This window comes from Tasmannia lanceolata, unplaced genomic scaffold (genome assembly GCF_043159265.1).
Source record: "Tasmannia lanceolata isolate RefF3 unplaced genomic scaffold, GAP_Taslan_0.1 ptg000002l, whole genome shotgun sequence".
Lineage (NCBI taxonomy): Eukaryota > Viridiplantae > Streptophyta > Magnoliopsida > Canellales > Winteraceae > Tasmannia > Tasmannia lanceolata.
Genome location: NW_027518679.1, coordinates 50,957,683 through 50,974,039, shown reverse-complemented (window position 1 = coordinate 50,974,039; position 16,357 = coordinate 50,957,683). Strand labels below are relative to the sequence as shown.

The 16,357-nt window shown below is 41.1% G+C and overlaps 1 long non-coding RNA gene across 1 annotated transcript; it reads right to left on the bottom strand.

The window, feature by feature from the left end:
• Positions 1-15,569: 15,569 nt before the first annotated feature.
• On the bottom strand, positions 15,570-16,131 carry LOC143886574 (uncharacterized). The gene is made up of 3 exons (XR_013253873.1): positions 15,935-16,131; positions 15,756-15,850; positions 15,570-15,657 (listed from the first exon to the last, which is right to left on the bottom strand). It is a non-coding gene; the product is annotated as an uncharacterized LOC143886574 (long non-coding RNA).
• Between the last annotated feature and the right edge of the window lie 226 nt (positions 16,132-16,357).

The window sequence follows — 16,357 nt, the reverse complement described above, 5'->3', positions numbered from 1 at the left end:
CAAATCATAAACCAAAAGGACGAAAAAGCCTTAAGAAAAAGGACATCAAAGGAAGTTTAATAAAATTAGAAGTGGGACGAAAATGGGATTTGTGGGAAAGATGATTGACGAAAATACATGGGTTTACGCTTTTAGAATAGTAAGGATTTGTGCGCAGACTTTAACGTTTGACGTCAAATCGTGCTAAAAGGGGTCGCATAATGTGTGTGTGTGTTGGGGGGGGGGGGGGGTGGGGGGGGTGTAATCGCCCCAATAAATATTTTATTTCCTTTTATTGGTAATAAGCTGTAATGGATCCCACAAAGCTTCAGCTTAGTTACCCAAAAAAAATGAAATAACAAAGATCAGGGGCATATTTTGTTAGCAATTAGGTGGGGTTTTGGGCAAATCCCACTTAATCATTTTTGGGCTTGGAGAAAATACTCCGAATGCAAGATTATACGGAGTTTATACACGGTGTGTGGACATAACTGTACATAATGGGGGTACGTACAACATAATTGCTTCCCTCGGTGACTTTCACTTGGGGCTTCTATTTCTCTAAAATAAGGAGATGTGTCACCTCTTTTTCACAAGGTCCAGTATGCCCCTCTGAGTACCTATAAAATGCATCTCCTCATCACCAAGGTAGGACGAACAATCGGTTGTCATAATCTTAAACAAACATGCCCGTACGTTGAAGGTTATTCGACTCACAATTACATTTAAATTTGAGTCTAATAATCAGTTTAGCACTCACAATCGGTTGTCATCATGGTTTTAAATTTCAACTAGATTTCGGTCAACACCGAAACCAAAACGTTCCAAAACCGAAATTCCCGTAACGTACCAAATTTCGGTCGAAATTGCAATTTAGTAATAGTATTTTATTCCTTTACAGAATTTTAGCCGAAATTACTGGAATTTGGGAGAAAATTCGGGATTTCGTTGACTTGTACCAAATTTCGGGATTTCGGCTGAAATTTTAGTTTCGGTGAATCCCAAAATTACAGCCGAAACTGAAATTTAAAACCTTGTCATAATCTTAAACACACAGGCCCTAAGCTTTACTATACACAATCCGTGGTAAGGAGAGAAGACAAATCCTAGCGCTCCCTTTGATCTTTTTCCTAGGGCTAGGATTCATCCACCAAAGGACCAAATCGCCCTTTACTTTGCTTATTGGGTGGTGACGCCTCATTTCTTCACACTTTAAAGTCTTCTAATCACCTCTATATATACAGGTGAACCTTCTCTAGTCCGCCGGCCTGAAACACACTGTCATTTGATAGGCCCTGATATAGATAGGGTGTGCTAAAAAAATCAGCTCCATAGGATCATCTAAACCCTTCGATTTGTTGAGCTAAAAAATGGACAGATTTGTGTAGGTTTATAGCCGTCCATTTTATCGTACACAAACGTAGGGTTGGGATGATCCTATTGGGCTGATTTTTTTGGCACACTTATCTATGTCAGGGACAGGGACGCGCTCAAATGAATGGTTTGCATCACCCAAACAATGTGGGCCCCCATTGTATTTTTGGCCGATGGATTAGAAAAGTTCTCTAGTCGGCCAACTAGAGACACTTTTCTCATCTATATATAATAAAGATGAAGGAGGTTTACTGTTCACCGCTGACGTGGCAGCCCTCCCTTCCTCCCTCACGTCTATGTGGCGATTTATTTCCTACGTGTCATTCTAAAAACAAACAAATTGATTCCAATATGCATAAAACTATTTACTGTTATTTGCAAATCCTTCCGTTTTCTACACGTTCCGATTAATTGCGAAAATATGTGCTCATTGAAAACGACACTCCTAAACTGTTACGTTTCCCATCCTTAAAAAAAGCCTAATACCCCTCTATATTCGTTTTTTATTTGTATCGAACCCAATCGTCTCTCTCTCACCTCTTCATCCCACATACGGACGGTAGAAGCTTCAACTCTTAAATTATTTATTAGGGTTGCAACTTGGGTCGGGCGGGTCGGGTTTTGGAGAACCCAACCCTACCCGAGAAATATCTCGGGTCGGGTCGGGTCGGGTTTTTTTTTAGAAAACCCACGATTCCCAAACCCAGCCCTACCCATGATAAATCTCGGGTCGGTTCGGGCCGGGTCGGGTTTTTTCACGTTGACGCAATTTTTTAAGGAAAATTCTTGTTTGGCAAGGCAACTCAACTCATAGAAGCAGAAATTACACTTGAATCAAACAATGATGTAATTACACTCACATCACACTTGAATCAAACAATGCTATAAACAAACAATGTTGTAATTACAGTCAAACAATGCTGAATCAATCACTTGAATCAACTCAACTCATAGAAGCAGAAATTACACTCACATACAGTAACAGTGGGTGCGTGGGTTTTCACTTTCAACTTTTAACTAACAATAGAAAAAAATGTACATACTATAACTTATGTAACTCGGGTCGGGTCGGGTCCGGCCCCTTCAAACCCGGCTCGACCCGAGATTCATGCGGGCTTTTGAATGCTCAACCCGGCTCGACCCGAAACCCATGAAACCTGAACCCAACCAAGGCTATTTTCGGGTCGGGTCAATGCGGGTCGGGTAAAACCCGGCTCGAGTTGCAGCCCTATTATTTATTATTATTTTCCGTTTAATGTATGATTTTGTCCCATTTTCTTCGATGTTTCAAGGATTCAGTTAATAATTGGTGGAAGTTCCTGGGTTTACATCTTCTGTATTGGGAGCAGGAGGAGAGGTAAGCCTATTACGCTATCTCAGTATTTTGGATTCATTGGGTATACTTTTCTTACATTTAGTAAACGCCATGGGCTATTTTGACCTTATCTTCATTTTGGACCAATCGTTATCCAAAATTTTCATTTTTTTTTTACTTTTGTATCGTTTTAATGCATTTTCTTGGTTTTTCATTTAATTATTCATTTGGGGTTGATGAGAATTAATATTTTCCAAATCGGATTTTCTAGCCTGTCTTCTCTACATTTAGATCCCGTTCATTAACATTCGGATTCGGATGATCCATCGGACTGTCTGGATCCATTGACACCCCTAACCATAATATTGGGATTTTAATTGTATCGATAGTATATTTTTATTCTCTTTCCTACTTAGGAATCCTTTGTAATTTTATAATTGTATTTATATAGGTGATGAAGGGGCTTCCATAGTTGGCTGATTTGGACAAGATTTACGATGGAAAATCAAACTTAAGTGGTAAGCACCGACTTTCAGAATAGCCTGGTTTTGACAAATGGCTGAGTAGGTGAACAAACCAAGTTAGGCCCCCACCACAACGCCCTTAATTAGCTTTTCCTGATAGCTTTAGCCACACAATGCACAATGACATCTTTTCTGATATTTCTTGTGTTGATAATTGAACGTGTTGCTGTCATGTTAAAGTTTCAGAGCATCCCCACATTGCCTCCTATTTAACGTGTGCCACTTGAATTCTTGGAGGGCATGACCTAGTAATTGACCATTTTTTCCCCTCGACATATAATCAAATAATCGTGGACTTTGGATTTAATGTTAGAAAATATCAAAAAATAATCGATACAACTTTGAGGGGAAGCTATAGACTTCGCAGTAATTTTTTTTCCTTTACATTATCATATTGCTCGGAGTGGAAGAATTCAGCTTACGGATACTTCAGCAAATTTCATGTCATTTGATTTTAAAAACCTCATGTATTGAGATTCCTCTGTAATCGGCGAGTAAATGCCATTTAGTCGTTGGAGGGTCTTTCTTATCTGTGCTGCCGTTTGGATATGCGAATTTTAGAATCCAGGTTTCAGTTTGAAACCAGTGTAAAAGAGGCTTCATGATCAGGCTGCTGCAAGCTGTCACGACAGCGTTTCTTGGATTTTAAGTAAGAAATCCAGGTTTTAGAAATCTCTCCACATCCTGAGATTTCAAAAACCTAGAAACATGGGATGATCGCCTGTTGTCTTCTTGATTGAAAGAAGGGTGAGAAATCAGAAAACAATGGCTGGTCCGCTTCTTCTCATGTCTTCTATCTACAATTTTGAAGAAATCCCAGATTCTAGAATTCGCGTATCCAAACGGCCCTTATAAATGTAGCTAGGATACTAAGAGGGCGAGCCTTGGGTCAACGATAAGGTTGCTCCATTACGACCTAGTGGTCTTGGGTCAACGGTAAGGTTGCTCCATTACGACCTGGTGGTCTGTGGGTCACGGGTTCGAGTCATGGAAACAGGCTATCTGCAAAGCAGAGGTAACAGTGCATTTATCTAGCCCTTCCTAGACCTCACAATGGCGGGAGCCTCGTGCACTGGACTGCCCTTTTTTTATGTAGCTAGGATACTGATGTTGGCATTGTCATGTTTTGATAACTGCACTTAGTCATCTTGTCTTTTAAAATAAGAAAAGATAAGCTGATTTTGTGCAATTATTAAAACATGGTAGTGCCAATATCAGAGATGATGGCCATCCACACTGTCAAGAATCTGTTCAATCAAGTCAAGCCATTAACCAATCTTCTAGGCCTAACTTTTAACTGATAAAAAAAAATCTCTTTTCATTAGCAGTCCCGATGTAAAGATTTCAAATGCAAATTGGATTAACATTTCTTCCTTTCTTTCTTAACATTCTACACCATAGGGTGGTCACCCACAAATGACGGTTTGCATAATTGAAAAGGCCTAAAATACATATGGGCACTTGACATCGACAAGGTCTCATGTGTTCAATTGTACATTTCTAGAAGCAAAGTTGGCTATAGAGGTTGTGTTAGGCAACCATCATGAAAGCTATTTATATGGGGATATATGGGCCCACTCAGCTATATGCATTCGAGTGCAGATAGGTTATCTGCGCTCGAACGCAGAAACAGTTTTCCAAGGGCTTATTGTTCCTGCGCGCGCTCGAGTTTAGAAACAAGGTGTGCCCACATTTTTCTGGGGATCCAAAGCATTCTTTTGATAGATCCTATCATAGATAGGGTGTCCACAAAAAATCAGCTTCAATGGATCATCCTAACCCTTCCATTTGAGAGTGGGGGGTGGGGGGGAGATGGATGGACAAATACTGTGGACAAACTCAAAACAACGTTCAACCTAGCCCACTAACTGGTTCAGGGACTTACAATCTCAAAAATAACTTAGTAACTCACAAACACATTAGTTAGTCTAGGAATTTATTGACATAGTCCACTAGAATAGTCATATCTCACTAACCACTTGTCCGATTTTTACGTATACTCGTTGGAAACAAATTTTAAAGGGCTACAACTTTCTAGTCTATTAATTTTTCAAATTCTTTCACCTAATAGTCCAAAAATCATCTTGAAAATCGGGCAGCAACATTGTAGCGGGAATGCACTTGCAGCATAAAGGAAGATGATGTAAATGAAAAAAATAATAAACGCGAAGGGCTTGGTAATCTATGCGATTCGTTGCTCCAATCGTTGATGGTAGATCCATCACGAGTGAATAGAGAAATGAGGTGGGCTGCGACGCTGCCCCGATTTGAGAATATTAAAACGAATAAAAAGAAATGTAAAGAAGAGGGCTTAGACCCCTTTTTCTCTGTGGAAGAGAATTAGAAGAGGAAAGTTAGGTTTGCTTATGTATTTTTTTGGTTTTGTTGAGGTTAGAAGAGAGAAAATGAAACGTTGGAGTCTTTGTTTTAGAAAGACAGAGAAGAGAAGAGAGCAAGAGAACATTTGTTTTTTTTTTGGTAGGTAAGCTGGGGTTTGGCGTGGACCCCTACGGGTTTATTTGAATAATAAAGATGGTACAATCAGCTCACGAAAACTAACCCTATCACAAGAATAGGGGAACTGACCAAGAGTACACCGACAAGACGCTATCAAGTGACGCAGTATCTAAGGACACGAAGTCTCGAGAACTCTTAATAACCACGGGCGTCTATCATCCTTTGACTCAGCTTCCTAGCTCTCTGGCTCTTTCGCAGATTTACCTCCTGCCATTGGTCCCTTTGCCAAGAACCATTATCCTGATGGTAAGAATTACTCTTCGTACAATGCCCAAGATGGTCCTGAATCTCGATGGTGTTCTGCCCTTGACGCTTCTGTAGCTGAGATTGCACGTCATTGGTGATTGGGTCAGGATCCAAGTCCTCCAAAGCCGAGAATCTATTGCCTTTGAGCTGGTCCTGGGCAGGGATCACAATAGTGTCTATTGGATTTCCATTTGAGGAATTTCCTACTATTTTCATATCCTTTGAAGGGCTTCGAGGCACTTCGGATTGCTTCCCAATGTTCAGGATTGCTTCAATGGGATGGATCTCATTGGATTGGGAGCTTCTTTTGACAATTTCCATTCCTTTTTCAAATGAAATTGGGAATGTTATGGAGGTTGCACTCCTCCGTGCGATGGCTGAAGTCTTTGCATGTGGTACAAGCTTCTAGCTTCCAATCGTAGACTATTGGTTGAATAATCTCTCTTGAAGAGGTCATGAGTTTGACGGATTCCGGAAGAGATTGCTCGGCACTTATTTGAATGCACATTCTGGCGTAATTTAGTCTGGACGATTTTGCAGTATGGGTATCCATACATAGTGACTTTCCAATCGAACTAGCAATCCTACTCAAACAATGTTTTGTCCAGAATTTGAGGTGAAGCCCAAGGAGCCTGATCCAAACAGGGATTTCAGGGAGAATCTTCTTTTCCAGGTTGGAATCAGGGTCCCATCTTTGTAGGATTAAGGGTCTACCTCCATAGCTTTGTCCCGTGTCTTCTAGGACTCGTGTACAGTCATCAGCGGAGGAGAACTTAAAAAGAATAAAGCCATGCTCCAGAGTGTGCATTTGGAGGGATCTAGTGAGCTTCCGTTTGCATGTGAGCGTCTCTCTTAATTAAGGAGATGAAGTAGGGTTGTTTGCGGTAAAAAATATCCCATTAGGGAATTTGCCCATTTGTTCTCTGATTTGAGCATTTGTTCATCCTCAAAGAATAGCATCCTCCATTTTTCCTCTTCAGTGGGAGAGATAAGGTCAAGCTTTGTGGGGATAGGAGGGGAAGCTTGGTTTGTGATGAGATTTGTCCAAGGGTTCTGGACCGAAGGGGGCGGGTCCGTCGTCTTGTTGGGCACAATGTACGTGCGAGCAGTTTCCAGCACCATTGCTGGAAGGAAGAGAACAAGAGGGTGTGAGGGCGTTGGATTTTTGTTTCTCAAATGCCTATGTAAGTCCCTAGTAGATTGGAAATTAAAGGAGACCGTTGGGAACTTATCTTTTCCAAAGTGGATGGGTTGGAAAGGTTGGCTGTTGTGACTAGTAGGTCAAAAGTAGGGTTGTAACTTGGGTCGGGTTCGACCTGAAAATAACGTGGGTCGGGTTTAGAAATCATGGGTCTTAGGTAGGGTCGGGTTTTAAACTGGGAAACCCAACTCAATCTTGGGTAGGACTGGGTTTAAAGAAAAAAAACCCGAAACCCGACCTGACTCATATGGGTGCACTGTGACTTTCTTAAATACCTCTTGAATAACATAGAAAATTATTTTCCAATATATTGATACAATTGTTTTGATTGAGGTGATCATGTCTGTTATGTGAAAATATAGTGTCATTCTTGAGGTTATACACTTGATGAAACTAATTTAGAAATTTTTGGTGTGAAGATTTGTTTTTTTTTTCTACTATCTTTAAAATTAGTCATTATCCTGCGCTAAAAAATAAAAACCCAACCCGATCTGAACCACGAGTCTTTCTTTTTTTACGTTGCTGCTGTTTTGATTTTTTTTTTTTTTTTTTTTTTGCACACTTTACGTCAACAGTAGACACAAATATATATAGTTTGCTTTGATCTAATCTTTGTGAACTTCCTTATTTGGGTTTGACTCTAAAACAACTATTTGCAAACTCCATATACTATTAAACAACTAGTGATAATACTTCTAGAAACCTAGCTCGAAAGTAAAATCGTAAACACTGACGACATACAAATATCAAAATATACTAGGATAGCCGCTAGAACCACAAGTCACCGTTTGAATTATTATTCCAACACTTCCTCTGCTTGTCATTGGGATAGGGTCTTCAGGGAGAGTGCTATTTGAATTTTCCACCACAAGCTTGTCTGTACCTTTTTCACTTTTTGATTTTTTCTTTGTGTACCATCAGCATTTAATGAAGGTAGGTCTCCGAGAAGTAGGGTCTTTCACCGAATGGGCAAAACCATCTCCACCGAAGTGATATTGAGGTCAGTTTTGGTTGTTTCTAGAAAAACGAAAGGTCTTTTAACTTTTAAGCCCCCACCAAAAAAAAAAAAAAAAAAAAAAAAAGAAGCGTGTTGCAGAGCAATCGTAGAGTGGGATAGGAGTTCGCTTCAGAGTCTATAGGGGGGATCGAATTCGGTTTTGGCAGGACCCTTGGTGTTCGTCCCATTCTCTTCAAGTTTTGTTTCCTGACTTATATATTGTATCTTCTCAGAAAGAAGCTTGGGTATCGGAATGTTTCGAACGGGTCCAAGGGCAAGTGGAGTGGATTCCCAAGTTCCGTCGAGCCTTTTTTGTTCGGGAGTTAAGCGATTACAGCGCCCTCATCTCCTTATTGGACTCTTGCTTCATCAAGTCTTCGGGCTTAGATCGTCGTATTTGGATTTGGAATCCGTCGGGGATTTTCTCTGTTAAATCTTTTTATCTCCATCTGATCCCCACTCTAGTGGAGCATGCGTCCTCCGCGGTTTGGCGCCTCGCATGCCCTCCAAGAGTTGCTTTCTTTGGGTGGTCGGTTAGCTGGGGACGAATTCAGACGATAGATTTCTTACGGAAGAGAGGAATGTGGCTGGTGGATCACTGCCCACTATGTCTATCCGCCGGGGAATCCATCGACCACTTATTTATACATTGCCAGGTTGCTTCATATATTTGGGGTCATCTCTTTTCTAGATTTGGAGTCAGTTGGGTTGCTTCCAATTCTATGGCCGAATTTATTACGAGTTGGGACTGGGCTCCGTGGAAGAGGAAAGGTCGAATTTTGTGGAAGATGTGTCTCTTAGCCTCCTGGTGGTTCTTGTGGAAAGAGCGGAATGCGCGGGTCTTTGAAGGGAAGGTCAGGTCCCCATATTGGATTTATATACAGGTGGTAGCAGCGGTCATCTCCTGGGCCCGTTCCCTTCCTATTTTTCGGTTTGTTTCTGCGTATGCCCTTTGGGAAGGGTGGTCAACCATATGCATGGAATCGGTTACCAAAGTGAAATCTCGACCCTCCTGGTCCCCCCCGCCACCGGGGTCTCTGAAGCTCAATTTTGACGGTTCCTCTATCGGTAACCCAGGAGCGGCTGGAGTGGGGGGGTTATGTCGGAACCATAAAGGGGAAGTCATTTGGGCCTATTCGGGGCCTCTTGGATTTGCCGACTCGTCTGAGGCGGAGGTTCGAGCCGTTCACAGTGGGATTCTTTCCATGCCTCGCTTGGAGTGTGACAGTCTGATAGTCGAAGGCGATTCCGTAAATGTTATTCGCTGGCTTTCGGGAGATGCTTCTCCCCCTTGGAGATTTGTGCATTTCTTTGAGGAGATAGAGGATAGAGGAAAGGGCTACTCCATGGTCTTTCAGCATGTCCGGAGATCGGCCAATGTGGCAGCCGACTCTCTGGCTAAGAGTGGTGTTTCCCGGGCCGAATTGGAGTGTTTTGACTATCTCCCCCCTTGAGTCATTGTCTTGCTATTTTATTTGCTCATTGTTCCGACAGGATCATCTCGGTTCTGCTTATTCATATATATAAATATATATTCTGTTGCTTTCTTCAAAAAAAAGAAAGATAAAAACAGAGCAATCGTAGAGTGGGATAAAGCTGCATTTTACGATTAATGTTTGCTTGAAGACGTTAAGCAGTAGGAGAAGCCGCTTTCACACTGTCCACCTTGGGAGCTGCGACTCGAACCAATCAAATCCTCCGTTTGATTTTCTTTTTTTTTTTGGAAGAATTGTCAACTGGTGACACAAAAATGCCAAAATAGTGAATGGGTGACACCCTTTTGATATTTTGTGAACAGAGGCCATTTTACCTTTTCTGACATGGCCTTTTACATAAATACCCTCAAGGCAAAAAAAACAACTTACAGTAGAAATTTCTCTCTTACTTTTCACCTACCAAAAATGACCGTCAACCTCTTCCAGGTTTCTCCATTAACGTCTGAAACTGAGGAATGGTAATAAAGGTGAGTAGCTTATCTACTCTCTTAGGATTTGTGGTTGTATTAATGTGTTTGAACCATGTCATTATTGTGGGTAATAACCTTGTATTTATTTTGCTTGATAACCCTGTCTTATAACCCTTTCAAAATGGTTAGTTAGGGCTTCTGCTTCAAGTATCTCTGTAACCCTGCTTTATAACCCATTTATTTACCAGATAAACACTTGGTACACCCCCGAAGAGGCTTAGTAACCCCCTTGGAGAATGTTGAAAAGCCCTTGTACATTGTTGGTAACTCCCCTTCTATGTACTTGGTAATCCCTTTAGAAACTTGAAAACCCCCTTGTGTAGAGAGTTGAAAACCCCTAATTTGCAACTTGATTACCCTTTACAGAAGCCTCCGTACGGACTTGAATCCCTCATTAGGTAGCTGATAATCTCTTAGAACACCTTGTGGACTGACTTTCAAACCCTCATTGAGGTAGCAAAACCCCCTTTAGAGTCCATAACCCCACTTATGAACTTGGTAACCCATTGTGTACACTTGAATATCCCTCAAGAAGATATGAAGATCCCATTTTAGCAACAACTCTGTTTAGAACCCCTATTTAGGATTTTATAAAAATGTCCGAAACAATGGTTTTTCTTCTTTTACACTATGATGGAGATTTGACGGATGATGTTTCTTGGAAATACGTCGGAGGGAAGAAGACATTGTTATCTGTCAGCCGCGGAATCAATTTCGACGAATTTCAAGCTGCAATCCGAAGAAGGATTGGTGTTATAGAAAGGCAGGTTTTACTATCGATAAAATGTCGATATGTTGTGGATCCATATATAGTCACTTTAATCGACGTCGATGATGATGATGTCCTCCAAACAATGTTAAGGATGTTTGACAGATACATGTTCAATTCTGTGATGATATACATAACTAAGAGCATAAATGACAAATGTATTAATTCCTTAAATTCGTCAATGCTTCCCCCAAACAAACTCTGCACTAGGAGACCCTCTCTTAATCGTAGCATTCCTTCTACTTCGATTCCGTCCCAAAAACGTCTTTGTTTTGAAGTGTACTTGCAAAAAGACTACGAAAGTGAATTTGATGGGAGATATGTAAGTGAAGATATTAGAGGTGCTCCAGCAGAACCTGTCATAAGGTATTGTAGTTCTTTGGCAATGTTTGAATACTTCCATATTTTAATTTATAATTCATATGGATCCAACTTGATTATATATTGCCGAACTATGCAGGTCTAAAATTGACTTAAATGAAACATTGGCAAGTGATTTGTATGGCAACCATGTTAGTGGAGGCATTGATGACTTCAGTAATGTTATTGAAGACGGTTTCTGTGTGAGGGGTTTAGATTTAGAAGAAGAAAGAAATGATGATGATAATGACGATGGTAGTGATGATGATGATAATGAGGTGGAGGAGGAGGAGGAGGATGATGATGATGACGATTATGAAAATATCGGTGTTAGTCCATGCGCTCAGCCTTTCAGTGCGGATTCTCCTATCAAAGGAGGTTCTCCTATCAAAGAGGGCTCTCAACCGGTTCCGACTAACAGTAGTCGGCCAATGAAAGCAGATGGGATGTTTGTTGGAGCCCATGATGTAGATACTAATAATCTTCAGTTTGAGCAGTTAACGGTTGGGGCAATATTTTCTAATATGCAATACTTCAAAAAGGTTGTCAAAGAGTACGCTATTCGGCAGAGGTTTATGTTCGTGAGGTCAAAGTCAACACCGAAGAAGTATGCCGTTCGATGCAAGGTAGAGGGTTGCAAATGGCGTATAACGGGTACTAATCATATGACCTATCTGTTAGTGAAGTCGTTTGTCCCCGACCATACGTGTAGAACTAAATTAAGGGGCAATGATCACCCTCTTGTCACAGCAGCTTGGGTTGCTCAGACATGTTTACGCTTATTTGCTTGCCCAGATGATGTGAGGACGAGGTTCATACGAGAATATATCAAGATGCATTGGGGTATAACTATAAGCTATTGGAAGGCGTACAACGCGATGAACATCATACTTGAGATTAAGTGTGGGAATGTGGAGGACTCTTATCGAATATTGCCTGCACTTACAGTTCAGACGATGAGAAGAAATCCCGGCAGCTATATGCGTGTTTTCAGAGCCAGAGATTTAAGACCTAGGGGAGATGATAGATTTGTTCGCTTATTTTGGACATTTGGTCCTAGCATACGGTCTTTTCATCGAACACTCAGGCCTATAATTTTGGTTGATGGGACACATCTGCGAGGGAAGTATTTAGGAATCTTATTGATTGCAATCGGGGTCGATGGTAACAACGGTTTATATCCATTAGCATTTGGGGTTGTTGAGACGGAGAACGAAGATAGTTGGAGGTGGTTTTTTATGTTGCTGAGGCAGTACGTATTGGCAGCGGAGATGAACATATTCACCATATGCTCTGATAGACCGAAGGGGTTGTTGCAGGCAGTGCCTAATATATTTCCCAATTCTCATCATAGTTATTGCATGCGTCACCTCGCCGCCAATTTGCGATCCGAGTTCAAAGATGTTCTACTTGAGAGATTGTTTTGGAAAGCCGCACGGACTTTGAGAGAGAGTGTGTTCAGAGAAACAATGGAGAAGATTAAGGTGAGGAATGAACGTGCACACAAGTGGATAAGTGACATTGCGAACGAACACTGGGCTAGTTTTTATTTTAAGGGGAATAGGTATGATGTATTGACTACAAATAGATCGGAGTGTTTCAATGCTGTCCTGAAGGATGCGAGAAGATTGCCGATTGCATCATTGGTAGAGCACAGTAGACATCAGACTACAGACTTCATTCAAAAGCGTCAGAAATTGGGTCATAGTTGGCAAACAAAGTTGACTCATTACGCAGAAGAACGTATAACATTAGCGAGGGAAGAGAGCCACCAGTATACAGCTTATCGAGTTGGGGTTCATGAATATGAAGTACGGTCCCTTGAACATACAGATGGCGTAAACTTGGAACTTCGCACGTGCAGTTGTCGTGCATTCCAAACATTTGGACTCCCGTGTGGACATGCCATGGCAGTCATTGGCATCACAGATTTTGATGCATACGATTACTGCGAGAAATGGTTTCATGTAGAGAGATATCGGGATACGTACGCTGAAGTTTTGCACCCGACACTAGACAGGACCCAATGGGAATTAAATTCCGAATCCTTGATGACAATATTACCGCCGATTGCAAAGCGACCACCGGGAAGGCCGCGTACGAGAAGAACTGATCGCGAATTGAAAGGTGGATTACATTACAAATGCACCCGATGTCGACAACTTGGCCACAATAGAAGAAGTTGCAAAGAACCACCCGTGGTAAGACAACAAGTTGACCAAACTGCTATTGGGCCTTCTGCACCCATACTCAGTAGGTCGGGCGTACCTTGTCAAGCTCCCTTCTTTGTGTAAGGGTGTAATTGAATTTTTTGAATGTTCTCAGATATTGTGATGACTTCTTTTTTGTTATTTTGTAAAGAATGGTTGTAATTAGAACATCAATACATAAACAATTTTTTTGGATATAGATATGCTATTTGTTCTCTATTTAGTTGTTGCTCTCCTACATCTAAACCATGAAAAGGGACTTATCAACAGTCAGATTTGGATTACCGGCACAATCAATAGGATTATCAACCAATTCCTTAGGTTATCAACCAAAATCTAGGTTATCGAGTCCCCCAAAATAGGTCATCAACCAATCAGAAGTGAGGTTATCAACACTCAAAATTGGATCATCAACCCATTCCCTTGGTTGATAAAGCTACTGGAATTCAAAATCCAGGTTATCGACTTCCTCAAAACGAGGTTACCAACATTCGAAAGTGGGTGATCGACCGAAAAATTAAGGTTACCAACCTCCCATTTTTCCGTCCGAGTGAAGCTGCTGGACTTGAAAATAAAGGTTTCCAACCTCCCATTTTTTGGGTCATTGACCTTGGAATGTGGGTTACCAACCCAGAAAAAGGGTCACCAACCATTTTTCCGTCCGAGGAGTGAAGCTGCTGGACTTGAAAATTAAGGTTACCAACCTCCCATTTGTTGGGTCATTGACCTTGGAATGTGGGTTATCAACCCAGAAAGAGGGTCACCAACCACTTTACTCGGCTGGAAAAATGGTCGGTGACCCTTTTTCTGGGTTGATAATCCACATTCGAAGGTTAATAACCCAAAAAAGGGAGGTTGGTAACCTTAAGTTCCAATTCCAGCAGCTTTACTCGGCTGGAGAAATGGTTGGTGACCCTCTTTCTGGGTTGATAACCCACACTCGAAGGTTAATAACCCAAGAAAGGGAGGTTGGTAACCATTTTTCCAGCCGAGTAAAGCTGCTGGAATTGGAACTTAAGGTTACCAACCTCCCTTTTTTGGGTTATTAACCTTTTTTGTGTGGGTTATCAACCCAGAAAGAGGGTCACCAACCATTTCTCCAGCCGAGTAAAGCTGCTGGAATTGGAACTTAAGGTTACCAACCTCCCTTTTGTGGGTTATTAACCTTCGAATGTGGGTTATCAACCCAGAAAGAGGGTCACCAACCATTTCTCCAGCCGAGTAAAGCTGCTGGAATTGGAACTTAAGGTTACCAACGTCCCTTTTTTTGGGTTATTAACCTTCGAATGTGGGTTATCAACCCAGAAAGAGGGTCACCAGCCATTTCTCCAGCCGAGTAAAGCTGCTGGAATTGGAACTTAAGGATACCAACGTCCCTTTTTTTGGGTTATCAACCTTGGAATGTGGGTTATCAACCCAGAAAATGGGTCACCAACCTTTTTTCTAGCGAGTGAAGCTGCTAGACTTGGAACTGAAGGTTACCAACCCAGAAAAATTTGGGTTATTAACCTTGGAATGTGGGTTACCAACCCAGAAAATGGGTCAGCAACCTTTTTTCCAGCCGAGTAAAGCTGCTGGAATTGAAAATGTCTAAAACCTGTATAAACACAAACACAAACACACTTAATATTCTGTTCACAAACACAAACACACATCATATTATGTTTTAATTTATAACTTCCCTACTCATTCAGAAACAGAAACACACATGTCTAAAACCTGTTTAAATTTACAAGTTCCAACATTCAAATTGAAACACAAACACAAATACACTTCCATAAAACCTGCTTACATTTACAACTTCTCCACATTTATAAACAAGTTCACAATTCCCTGTTTCACCAACCAAGTTCTCCACCCATTCACAAACACAAACACACTTCCATTGAACCTATTTCAATTTACAACCTCTCCACCCATTCACAAAGAAAAACACAGACCCCCTGCCAACTTCCCTTGCCATTTAACAAATCCCCTGCCAATCTCCATTAAAAAATAAAGTTTGATCATCAGAAAAAATAAACATCCATCAACATTAGAAGGTGTTCCTATATAAGTGTGCAGTCCCCAAACTCTCCTCGTAAAAATCTCTCACAGAGTTGTAGCCAAAATTCAGGAATGTCTGTCGGCCCAAAGTTCAGTGGTTGACCATGGTAGAGATGCTCAATCGCTTTTAGGACAAAAGCGCCGCAATCAACCCTGTATAAAAGCATGCATTGAATAGAGTTACTTTTAAGCTAACTACGAATGAGATAGGAATACTAACAAAAATTCAAAAGTTTTAAGTTTGAACCCACCCATTGTTCTGCTTTCGGAAGCCATCCATCTGTGAATATGGAAAGTCATCAATGTTGCAACCCCGGCCCTTCAAATATTCCTTCATTAATGCTACCTGAATTTAAGACAACGAAGGAATATTGAGTGTCATACATATGGAAGTAACTTTAAATGTTACGGAAGATGTTAATTTACTTACAGTGGGAGATGCTCGCTCCTGAAATGAGTCCCCTTCCATTGAGTTGAACTCGACCATCTTTTTATTCACCATATCAACAAGCACAAGAGCCCAATGAAAGTCTTGACAGCATGGGATTAAAATCATCCCAATATCTTCTGACGGGATATGGTCAACTGTACGATGCAATAGCTCGTTCGCCAACCGATCGGACTCCAACTTATGGTTGTCATCCATTAAATCACGCCCTGAAGTCTTATATCCCTGTACAATGAAATGAATTTTGTGGAAAACTAAATCATGGATAAGTTGTAAAGTAACATGTATAGCTACAAAAAAGCCTCTTACATGTACTGACGAAGGAATATATACAATCCGTCCAGTCAAGGCATTGCTGGAGGCGCACAAATACTTCCCATATACATCCAACACCTACAACTCAAA